We start from the raw sequence: 9713 nt of genomic DNA on the forward strand, positions 1-9713 counted from the left end.
GCAGCTGCCACCCATTGTGTAATAAAACAGCTACCTTTGGTTAATTGTACTTGGTGTTTGGTTCTATTAGAACCTAACTGAATGTCCGATGTTTGGGCTGATTTTGCAGTCCGCCTGAATCTGAACAACAGCACTACAGCAAACTCTGGGGGCTTTGAGAGAATAACGAGAAATGCTAATAAAACATGTAATTTCCTTCTTGTATGATTGTTTCACTGGCATGTCAAATACAATCTAGCCTACAAAATGTGGTAACTTTAAAGAAAGTTGTCCCATCTTACAGAAAGGGAAACCTGGGCCTTGTATCAAGGAATTCACCAGCTAGCTGCCTCACGTTCTAAAGTGGACCCTCCATGGGTAACTTAAAGCCTGCTTTTTTGCCCACCCTTTGCCCCCGAAAGAAATGGTTTTAAAAAGCCACTGGTAAACAAAGCCAAATTTAAAACGGAAAATACCACAGTCTTTGGATCTGTCACTTTGAGTAACATGAGTGATGTCAAAGCTGGAAGAAACGGCGATGGAATTCCGCAAGAATGCTCTCTTTTAATGAGCTTTAGTTAATTCTCACAGAATGTCAAACTAGTGTTTTTGTGTTACACCAGAGGTCCCCAACCTCCAGGTCGTGGACTGGTGCTGGTCGGTGACAGAAGGCGGGAATTCAGGTAGCGGGAGCACAGGGAGCAGAAGCGCCAGCGGCCCTCCTTACACTGCTCTCCAGCTAGTATCAGTGTGATGACAGGAGTTGGAGCTTTTGAGAATGGAAGAGCAGTCTATGTAGGGCTCAAACACCTGTCTAGCTCTCTGACATTGCTCTGCAATGCTTTTGCCCCCCGACCCCAAATGCCTGTGCCACCCCGTCCCAGTCACTTTACCCCCCCTCCCTGGCAGAGCCATTCTGTGAAAGAAACCACTGTGTGACCACTGTGTTACACTATTTTGTTGCAGGGATTTCTCCCTGCTGTGCTACCAGAGAGCAAGAAAAGCCTGGAAGAGTCTATACCTCACTTTCAATCCACTCAAAAATATTTGTTTTTAGCAGATTTTTCTTTATGAGCCCTTTTATAATTTTCCTAGCATGTTAATGTGGCCTACCCTAACGAGTTTTATCACACAAAAAATTTACCTGCAATCCTTTCGATAATGTAGCACACCACAGCAGGTGTACATTCACATACATGTGTCATGGTGCACTAAAGTGCAAGAACATTACAATGCTCATATACAGCAGGTTGTGGTGCATTATTCTGCATGGAAATATGTAAACCTAGCCTGTCAAATCCAGGTGTATGCAAAGCAACAACCTAACATCATATTGCTAGCAATTCTTACTGCTGCTAATTTGCCATGTGTTAGGTTAAAAATTAAAGCAATTTATGGATAGAATGGAAAAAAGTTCCACACTTCAGAATTTGTATTTTACCTGTCAGTTTTTCCTCATTGTACAGGGGTGCTTGTCAAAATTACACAAAACAAGTGTTTATAAAACATGCAGTAAACCTGCTTAGTCAGGAAAACTATTTTCTTTGAACTCTGGTGATATTTAGCAGTAAAAGCTCTTCTGATCACCTTAAACTTGTACTTGCTGTCCCAACAGTTTAGGTTTTAAAAGATTCCAGCCCAGGTCAAAGTCCATGTAGTAAACTGCACAACAAATGCTGCCACAGGCTGGGGACAGGATGGTGTGACTTAGAGGCTCGATTTATATATAGTTGTACAAGATATCAATGGGTATTTTGTAAATTTCCAGCTGTCTGTAAACTTTATTTGCACCACATTTACAAAGTACATATTTGTATGTGAAAAGACAGGTTTCTCTTTAACCTTGTTTTTTTATGATCCCTAAAATAACAAATTACTTTGGGTAATGATAGGGAAGAAACATTATGTTTATGTATTTTGGCCCATTTGTGTATATATCAACCTCCAAAGATAGTTGTATAAATTGAGTTTGCAACTATAACTACAACAGATGACACAAGTGCAATGTGATCCAGTAATGCCTGGCTGCATATTTATTTATGAACGCAATCAGTAAATCATTTTGGATAAAATAACCTTTATAGGTTTATGTAACTCTGTAAGATGCCATAAAAGTATGGAGTAGGATTTAATATTTAAAATGTATTTAAAGGCAAAAAATAGAATGGTGAAAGGTTAGACCCTATTTGTTCTGGTTACTATTGTACTAATATGTACCTAACCTCTCTTTATGTGCCCTCCTTGTAATAAAAGAAAAAAAAATAGGATGCATGACATGGTAATGTTTTTTTGGGGTTTGCATTTTGTGACTATATATAATAAATCATTTATTTGTTGATGAACTTTTGCCTAGAAAAGGTGATTTTTTTTTAGGAATATTGCTCTTGCACTTTGCTGTGTAACTCTTTTCCACAGCAGTCATGGTTGGTTGGCCAACTTTACCCTCTACAAAAGAGGTGATTGAGGCACCTGTAAAAATGCCTGATCACTTTTATTAGAAATTGAAGAATTAAAAATCTGACTCCCTATTTGTCCACTTCTGCAGCCCAGATTTCCATAGGTGGTATCAGGGTGGAGAGACAAAAAACATCCATTTTCCTAGGAGCTTAAAGACCCGTCAGGTTCCCACCATTGGGTTGGCAACAGGAAAAGAACAGCCTGTACTTGAACTGCCAGGGATTTCGGTCAATAAATTATGTCTGGAAAAACCCTTACAGGATATAGGATGGATGCTAATAGCCTTTTTTTTTCCTTCGGATGGTGAAAAATGCTTTTTACAACATGTTGGCTAGATAAAACTCCCTGTGTACTCTACAAACTTTCTTATTGCTAAATTGAACACACCCAAATTGTAAATAGATATAGTTATTTCTGTATTGTATAAAGCCTTTTCAGGATTTTGGATTTCGCAAGGCATAAATATAATTACACCTCTGAGGTTTTGCCAGTACAGTATAATCCTAAACTGCAAAAAGACACAAATTACGTTGCGTGAGTGTGACAAGTGACTAATTGGGAACAGATCTGCCAGTGCCATGATATGGTCCCCTCGCCACAGCTTGTCTAGTCAATATAATAATCAGTTGAGAAATCACAGTCCTAAACCTTTGTGTCTGCAGTGAACTACAGCCCCCAGTCTCCATAAGATCCCTGTTCCATCTGCCCTGTCCTAACACAACTTGTCGCAAGCAGTAGAAGAAAACTGCAGCATCGGTGCACCAACACCCAGTATATTTCTGTAAAAATCTAAAAGCAGCAGCAAAGCACCCCAAAAAACAGTACAAAAAAGATCACTGAAATTGCAGTTGGAGTATGTCTCTGGTAGTTTTGGGTCAGGGTTGGGGTATATGCCACGTGATACTGGTGTCCAGTAGGACCTGCCAGTCTGCATACTTTAAACAGTTTCAAGAGTCATGTGATTGTTCTAGTCTCTTGACTTAGTGGGGCCTACTTTAAAGGCCAAACTTTGGTTGAAGAAGCCCATGCCGACACGTTTATCAAACATGTATACAAACCCATGAAATCGGCAAGAACTTGAATAGTAACAATGACAGGGATAAAATGTCTAGAAAAATGATCAGGAGGGAGTCTTTCTAGTGGGAATACAATGTAAATAACACTAGGTATAAAATGTATCTCTGATCGCTTAGAATGTTTTTAATGCTTTTGTTAATGCTATTTTAATATCATTAATTACCATTAATATCATTAATTATTATAGCATTTACCAACACTAACGCTATAAAAGAAACATAAGAACTGCCAATTACAGTTATTTGAGTATTGATGGTTTGCAGAGGGTCATCTTTTAACTTAATTATTTATCGAGCCAGTGTGGAATACCAGAAACCCAAGGATACATATGGTAGATATAAATAGATATCAAAAACAAATGTAGACATAGGAGTCACACATGACGTCAGATATTTCTGTGTTGTGCAGGACCTTTTTCCAGGTCACTTTTATGGTATATTATACAGTATATACAGTATACCTATAAGTTGCTTAAACTTTCACCGAAAAAATACCACTTACCTTTACTGGTGAAAGGCCCATGATCTCTCCACAATCCAAGCCTAGCGAGTCCAGCACCGCTTCTCTCTTCTTTACAACGCAGATGGAACAGCAGGCATGACCATTTTCTTCTCTCTTCCATGTTCTTCCCACATCAAGTGTCTTCCTAAAAATGTTCTTCTCACATCAAGTGTCTTCCTAAAAATGTAAAAAAAAGTGCCAATCTCACTGTGAATGAGATCAATTAATTTTTTTTGCATTCTAGAAAAGTACCTGACGATACATTTTTGATGTCTGGCATGTGCAGAAATTGCGTCCTACAATCTACTGGGATGTAGACTGTGGGACACTACCTATGAAGGTGATCGATATGAAGGAGGTCAGCTGGGAGATGTTTTATTGTGTATATATCAAAAGGTCTAAATTCTCAGATATAAAGGTCAATATAAATACTAGGTAACAAAAACCCCTAAAAACAACACCTTTTATGAGCAGATCTGTCAACACCCTATAAAAAAAGGAACATTCTCTACCCAATTCAGTAAAAGCTATTTCTCTGAAAATCCTGATACTTTTTAGCTTGTCCTTTTGTGCCCAATTCTATTTTTGCATACTATTTCTTGCTACTATTATGTAATGTTACTCAAGTAGAAGCCAATAAAGTCAGAGGGTGCTTCTACAGAATCTGGAGCCGCCTGCTTACTTGGAACTTTGTCATTAGGTAATCAGGTTTGGCAGTGCTGTCATGAATGTGTTCCAGGAATCCCAGTGGTTACTCGCCCTGAACATATGCAAGCAAGAGAATTAACAAACTGATATATCAAAAATATACTACTAATCTTAGTAAACAGCCTCATGAACCTGCAATAGCTTTTTTTTTAATAATGGCATATGTCACTGGAAAGAATCCAAAGAATTCCACATTTGGAAGGTTCTCAATTAGCAACCAGTTTAAAATAATAAACAAACCACAAAATCTACAGACAATTCCATTAGCGTAAAAGTCGCCAAGGAATTTAATCAATGAAGCCATAAAACTGATCCAATAATCAAGCAATACTATTACACATTTACTACACAAATCTTTCTACATTTTAAATCAGAACTGTCTAACTCACATGAAACAGTGGGCCAGGTTGAAAGTATTAATTCTTCAAGGTAGCCACATTATGTCTGTTGTGGTCTGCATCACGTCTACTGAGGGCCACATGGCACTACCATGGAGGATATGTACAAATAAAAAAAAAATACGGAACAGCAGGAAGAGGATCTTTTTATGGTGGTTTGGGAGTAAATTAAAGTTGTTGAAGTTGAATTAAGGAGTTACCACATCTTAACGTGGTCAATCAAGAGGACTCCAAACCTGGAAGAAGATCAGGTGAAGAAAAAAGCAATAAAAAAGGCAATGGAGTTCACAGTGCTGTTATGATTTGTCTAAATAGTTTAGTATATAAGTTCTACAGCAATTTTCAAGGGAATTACACATAAAGGGTATAAAGGGATACCTTTGCTGAAATTAGGATATATTCAACAAAGGCAAGAGGCAAAAATGAAAATAGTGGAATATATAAACTCAGTTACTCTTTATATGGTTCTTTATACACAGCTTTCAGTGACTTCAGTAACAAGTACCAAGGATGGTTCAGAAAATACAGATATGTGTTCTAATCATCTCTCCATTTTTCTGTACAGATCTGTGTCTGTTATATTGTATAGCACCACACAGCTGTGTCTTCTCTTCCTGACCCCTTACTTTCTGCTACCTCACTTCCTTTGTAAGTGGAAAAAACAAATAATTTGCATGCCCACAGAAGCCACGACTGACTAAACCTCCAGAGTATAGCGAAACGATTTTCATAATTGATATTATGATCTTTAAAAAAGCCAGCATGACACAACTGTGCAAATATGTTGTGCATACTTACACACTATACCAAAAGCTCTCTTTCATGCTTTACTATATGCTATTGCATAAAGTTGTGTAATGTCTTTACCCACCTTTAAAATATGCAAAAAATGTCCCCTTGGTAATAAATAAGAAGTAGGATTAATTTAATCTCCAGCTGGCACTGACTTTTTATCCTAATGTATGACATGCAGTACATTCAGTTTCCTGGCTTTCATTTACAGCTTGGTAATTGATGCAAGCCCTGAACATATGTTAATGCTACCTTTAAGTTAGCATGAGCAAGAACACAAATAATAAAGGGTTTTAGTAAAAAAGGTAGTTGCCATATACAGTCCATGATGGTTACTAAATATTTTAAATATAATTCAAAATTAAATTCACGACTATGACTTAGACAGTCTTAGTATAAAGTTTGCCTTTGTGACAGATGACGCCTTAAAATTAGAAAGTGTCCTAACTGACATTCATTTTCTTCCTGCATTTTTTGTATCTGGTTATCAGCTTAGTTTCTTGGACTAGAATCTTAATTTTTTACTGAGAAACATGGAACTTGGTACAAATCACTTTTTGGCAAACTTTGAAGCATGCAGTTTGCCAGAAGGGGAGCTTACTGCTGGTCTACTGCACCTTTACATCATTTTCCAAATAATTCCTGCATGAATTCATAACTCACTATGTCCAAGTAGCTGTTAATACATCTGTCTGCGTCCATCTGTCACCTGCCATTTATTATATTATCTTTACATGTTTCATGTAACATCACAATGTCTTAGCTACCTGGGCACTTTGAAATGTCTACAAATCAGTTCAATTCAATTTTATTTTATATGTTGACCAGCAAGCTTTGGAGTGTTTCCAAAGAAAGTCAAAAATATAAAATGTGAGTTTTGCTTTCCAAGCAATACATTTACCAAAATCCAATAAAGGAAAACTAAGTTGTCATTTGCAATTAATCAAACTCCCAGAATGTTTTTTAGCCAATGTGTGCTAGATTGCTTGGTTTGCATTTTTGTTTGGCACCATCAGTGGAGGACAATGCAGAATCTCATTTTCCAACTTTTTTTCACCTGAACTTTGTCAGAGTGGGGGGGTTTAGAAAGGTTAAAGAAACTCTAAAGTCACTATTCTCATGGGGTGAGAATAGCACAATGGGGTGACTACAGGAAGATATTCTGAACAGAACATAGATTGTAGCTATAGATATTCAGATATGCACTACTTTGGAATAGATTTATTGAATTTATGGTGAACAACTGAGCAAAATTTTTAAAACAACTGCAGGAAGAAATTTATTGTTCGTATATAAACAGATGTTTTTTAACTATGCCCTGTTAATTTTTCTAGTATAGGTTTACCTTACACTGCTTACCTACTGGGAAACTTTTCTGTTTACCTACTTTCCTAGTCTTATACAGCTTCACTTTTAATAGCTATTTAAGTCCAGATACCAATTCTTCACCAACATGGAGAAGAAACATTTTTTTTGCACTTATGTTTTATATTTTCACTGGATAAATATTATTGTAAAATATAAACCTATAGTCATTGATCCTATTAACCACCTGGGCGTTACACTGATGTCTAGATTTCAGTACCAAAAGCGTTACAGGTAATTTTTTTTTTTTAAATTGTAGACCTGTAACTTACAGAAATATGTCCGAATAGGGGTCTAGTAGATATAATGAATAGAAAAAATGTTTGAACCACAGAATCATGTAAAAAAAAAAATTACTTTTAATAAAATTAAAGGAAAAACACAAAATTCAGCTTAAACAAGAACACATAAATAAATGAAAAATACTGAAAATGCGATAATTCGGTATACTGTATAGTAATATATTTTTCTAAAACACCTCCCTAGTGTCCAACCGTCCAACGTCACATACCTATAGACAAAACCACATAAATATATTTTCTATTATTTTGGATTTGATTGGATACAGGACTTTGTATTTAATCCAATACTGAAAATGCAATAATTCGGTATAATGTATAGTAATATATTTTTCTAAAACACCTCCCTAGTGTCCGTCACACACCTATAGACAAAACCACATAAATATATTTTCTATTATTTTGTATTGTATTGGATACAGGAGTTTGTATTCAATCCAATACAAAATGAGAACAAAATTCAAACTCTCATTATGTATTGGATTGAATACAAATTCCTGTATCCAATCCAATACAAAATACATACTTTGTATTTATTTTTAATTGAAACTAATTCATTCATTCTCTCATTATGTATTGGATTGAATACAAATTCCTGTATCCAATCCAATACAAAATACATACTTTGTATTTATTTTTAATTGAAACTAATTCATTCATTTTGTATTGGATTGAATACAAACTCCTGTATCCAATCCAATCCAATCCAAAATGAATGAATGAGTTTCAATTTGAATTTCCCGCACATGCGCCGACGTCATCGCGCACGCACAAGAAACCGGCCCGCTTTTTTTTTCCTCCGCCGGCTGGCTTCTTGTTTCAGAGAGCACCCGGCGCTGGAAGGAAAATGACGCGGGACGATCAGCGGGACCAGGAGACGGCACCCGACGCTGGAGAGGGAGATCGACGCTGGAGGACGACGCTGGAACACGGACACGACGCTGGATGAGCACAGCGGGACCAGGTAAGTGGGGAGTGAGAAAAGTACGGGGTTATCGATAATTGCAACTTTTTTTAATATGAAAAAGCACGGGCTTAACGGTTAGGAGGTTAAGGAGACAGCAACATTTCAAATAATAAAATTTGTTATTGAAGATATTCTTTAAAATCCCTAAGTGTACCCATTTTCCATCATGGATAAACAAGAAATGAAATATACATGACAAACCATGGGTAGTTGAGTTAGGACATTTTGTTTGCCAAAAGATTTTTTCCAATGGAACAGCTGGGATGTCAAGCTACTTCTTAGGGTTGAGGTCAAACTAAATTATATATCTAACCTACAGCTGAACATGACATTCTAGCACCAGATCTGTTATATTAAGGACTGTAGAGGGTTTGTTATGTGACTTGCACTGGTGAACTAAGGAGCTGCGTGCTCCCAGACTTAAGTAACTTTGGATAGAAGCCCAGAATAAATTACAGCTGCCTTTTAGATCAAGCTAGGCAACGCCATAGCTAGGTCAAGCTGGACTTTTCTGTATTAAAGAATTCTAGTAATTGGAACTGAAGTGTTAGAAACAAAAACTGTGTTTAAAATATAAATTGCTATTAAGTGTTTTTTTCATTTTTAATTTATTTTGATTCTTGCTTTCACATTTTCATTGTACTTATTACATCAGTCATTTTAATGAACTAGCTGCAAAATAATAATAAATCATTAAATTCTTAAACAGAAAATATTTCACTTACATCAGTCAGGCTATGGTTCCACGATCACATTTACCCTAAGACAATTGAGTCGAGGTCTCAATTAGAACTTGCATAGAAAACAAAATGAAAGGAGTTCTTGTGTGCACAGAGCTGACCTAAAACACACAAGTACACTGGGCTTTTTATACCTCCCAATTTTAGAAGCTGAGAAAAAAGACACATGTGGTGTGCAGAATAGGTGTGGCTAAATTGCACTGAACATTGTATGTGGCTTAAAGGAGCATGGTGAAATATTTCATAATTACTGTGCTATAAGTGACAGGCTTGCTCATAAAAAATAAAAAAAAAACCACACATATATATATATATATATATATAATATATATATATATATATGTATAGTTCTCCTATCTATCTTTTACAGCCTTGGAGACCTTTATTTAATCAGGCCCAATGTACAAAGTATAGAGGACAAAGAGAGGTC

At 36.4% G+C, this 9713-nt stretch overlaps 1 long non-coding RNA gene across 1 annotated transcript in view; it reads right to left on the reverse strand.

The window, feature by feature from the left end:
• LOC140322509 (uncharacterized) overlaps positions 1–9361 on the reverse strand; it is a 19118-nt gene extending 9757 nt beyond the window's left edge. The window contains exons 1-2 of the long non-coding RNA XR_011919202.1: positions 9269–9361; positions 4015–4191 (exon numbers count right to left, since the gene is read on the reverse strand). This is a non-coding gene — a long non-coding RNA (uncharacterized lncRNA). The remainder of the gene's footprint in view (positions 1–4014; positions 4192–9268) is intronic.
• Positions 9362–9713: the final 352 nt, after the last annotated feature.

Source organism: Pyxicephalus adspersus, chromosome 1 (assembly GCF_032062135.1).
Source record: "Pyxicephalus adspersus chromosome 1, UCB_Pads_2.0, whole genome shotgun sequence".
Lineage (NCBI taxonomy): Eukaryota > Metazoa > Chordata > Amphibia > Anura > Pyxicephalidae > Pyxicephalus > Pyxicephalus adspersus.